This window comes from Myotis daubentonii, chromosome 5, assembly GCF_963259705.1.
Source record: "Myotis daubentonii chromosome 5, mMyoDau2.1, whole genome shotgun sequence".
NCBI lineage: Eukaryota > Metazoa > Chordata > Mammalia > Chiroptera > Vespertilionidae > Myotis > Myotis daubentonii.
Genome location: NC_081844.1, coordinates 97,358,539 through 97,361,585, shown reverse-complemented (window position 1 = coordinate 97,361,585; position 3,047 = coordinate 97,358,539). Strand labels below are relative to the sequence as shown.

The following is a 3,047-nucleotide window of genomic DNA, read 5'->3' as shown; positions in this document are numbered from 1 at the left end:
TTTGGAGGTGAACCCGCTTATGGGCTCAAATAGTTCCCAAGGAAAGAAACCTACTGTTCACAGCCCTGTGACATCAAACTTGTTAGATTGACAGGGACAACTTCTCTTGTTTCTCTCTGTCCATCTGAGGGATGACACGTAAATTACTTCATCTTGAGGAGATGGACCTTGTCAGAGTCCCTAAGGGGTGTCCCTCAACCCCAATCAGGGACCCAGCCTACGCTCTTACAGTCACCTGAGTCTTTGTTGAGCACTTACTACCAGTATGTGCCTGGGTCAGTGTTGGCCACTTTTGCCCCCATTTTGGGGTTTAACCCAAACATCATTTTATAGAAAATGTTAACATTTTATTTTACATATGAAGATATTGAGCTCATAATGATTAGGAATCTTTCCTTGGTCAGACAATTCTACTGCCAGTAATAATAATAATAACCCAATGGAAAGCAAAGAAGGTTCACTCAGAATATGGGGTAAATGTGGAAGACTGAACTGGTACCCGCAAGATACATATATTAAATGCAGTAACAACAGCATGTCTGAGGCATGGTGCTAAGTGTCTTAAAGTACTGTGTTTACTTGAATAGTCGGTAGTAAAATGGACTCTATTTTAGAGTTGGGAAAACGGAATCCTAAGGGAAGTTAAGAAAATTGCCAGTAAGTGAGCATTGCCTGGTCACTCCTGCAGGCACAGCTTGTGTAATAAAGCAGGTATTGATGCGGAGGATGTGGAGTCAGAATAGCTTCCAGTTGCAAGTAATCACAATGAAGGCTCCAAGTGGGGCAAAGATCCTTCCACTTAAGCAAGTATATGGTCTGTGACACCACGCAGCCCAAGTGTTTGGGGATGTGAGTAGAAAGTTATCTCTGAGTCACAACTCTAGAAGTCGAGGAGGAGAGGCTGCCTGGTTGGTATCAGGTGAATGAGGTATACCTGCTTCTCTGCCCTGTAGGCACGGGGCACTCAGCTAGGGCTTTCTAGTGCCAGCTACAATGCAGTGTTTTCATGGGAAAGTCGGGCTCCAAGGAGTGTTTGAGGATGAATCAGTCCCCATTACACCTGACCTTTTCCTCCATCACTACCTTCCGGCAAAGTGAATGATTCTATTTTTAAGTCAAACAGTACATTAGGTATCTCTGTGAAACACAAGCCCTGTTGAATTTTTAAAGGGATCAAAGCCTTACACTAAAGGAGTGAACGTCAATGAGTCAGTTAGCAGAGTGGCAGGCATTGGGAAAAGGGACAGTGGGATTCGGATAACAATGTCTTTCCAAGGTGCTGGAAAATACTAAACAGACAGACAAAATGACAGGATACCTAGGATTTGTTTCCCAATAATCTTGGGGATGGGGTGGGAATGGCTGATAGATGCGAGTAGTTGGGAGTAGAGATAACATTAGGTAGGCCATAGATTGATAATTGATGCACTTCTGTACTGAGTGTGTTGGGAGTTCATTATAGTCTTCCAGTCTAATGTATGTTTGAAATTTTCTATAATAAATTAAAAAAATAAAATAGTGTGGATATGGTCCAGTCTTTTATTCCAAAGGAATCATCCCACTGGAAATATAAATGTGACCAGGGGGATGGCCTGGATTTTTTGCACAAAGCTGTGGCTACCTCTTAGAAAACAATTTCCAAGTCCTGACCCTTTAAACTCCAAAATTTATCTCAAACCTGTCCACTTCTCTCCAATGCCACTACCACTACCCTTGTCCTAGCCACCCCATCACCCTTGTTTAGACAACTGAAGTGGCCTCCCTGCTTCCAATAGGAATGTCTATTTCCAGTCTTTTAAAAATGCTGATATGAAACTCTCATGAGAAAAAAGCGAGATGCAGAACAGTATATATAACTTTTGTGTAAGAAAGGGGAAACCACATACATACACACACCCACATATGTACAGACTATTTGCTTATATTTGCAGAGGAAAAATCTGGGAAGATAAACCAAAAACTAATAAAAGAAATAAGGGGAGGAAGTACACAGTGGAGAACATGGGTTGTGGCAAAACTTCTCTGAATATGTCCTCTTATACATCTTGACTTTGGAATAAAATAATAACATTGTGTAAAAGTATAATAAAATTAGAGAGTTCTAAAAATTGAAACCAAGTTGAAATGTAAAAAAGTACAACTTGTGTTCACTATGGCATATACTAGTACTAAAATTGGAGTGATACCGCCGAAACCGGTTTGGCTCAGTGGATAGAGCGTCGGCTTGCGGACTGAAAGGTCCCAGGTTCGATTCCGGTCAAGGGCATGTACCTGGGTTGCGGGCACATCCCCAGTAGGAGATGTGCAGGAGGCAGCTGATCGATGTTTCTCTCTCATCGATGTTTCTAACTCTCTATCTCTTTCCCTTCCTCTCTGTAAAAAATAAATAAATTATAAAAAAAAAAAAATTGGAGGGATACCGAGAAGAGGTAAGCATGGGCCCTGTACAAGAAGGACACTCAAATTCATGAAGTGTTTCAGATTTTTTTATAGAATTGTATACCTGAAACTTATCTAATGTTATTCACCAATGTTACTCCAATAAATTTAATTTAAAAAACTGTTCCTCAAATTGGTAACATTAACTACACCAAGAAATAATTATTTTAGTAACTTTCATAAAAAGTATTTTGACTTTACATTCTCGTGAAATATATTTTAAGAACTAAAAAATAGTTGCAAGTAAATATTAGATGTCATTCAGAATCTAATTGTTATATTAAGTTGAACAATATGAAGTTGCCTATATTTGACCATTTTTGACCTATAAAATAATAATTTTTATGTTGTAAATATATGTTATAATATAAATATAGTAATATTTTTATATCAAAATACCATGTTTATATATAACATAAGTATAATATCATTCATATAAATATATTATAAATATAGTATAATTATAGCAGTACTGGTTTTGTTTTGGAAATAGTGTATATTGTAGGATAAAGCAAATAAGTAATCATATTAATGTTAGAATAGAGATTTTCAGCAAAATACAATAATACAACTATATTACAAGTTAATAAAAGCTTGATTTTTTTAAA

The 3,047-nt window shown here is 37.5% G+C and overlaps 1 non-coding gene across 1 annotated transcript; it reads left to right on the top strand.

The window, feature by feature from the left end:
- Window positions 1-2,382: 2,382 nt before the first annotated feature.
- LOC132236269 (U6 spliceosomal RNA) lies at window positions 2,383-2,487 on the top strand. The gene has a single exon (XR_009453223.1). It is a non-coding gene; the product is annotated as a U6 spliceosomal RNA (small nuclear RNA).
- Window positions 2,488-3,047: the final 560 nt, after the last annotated feature.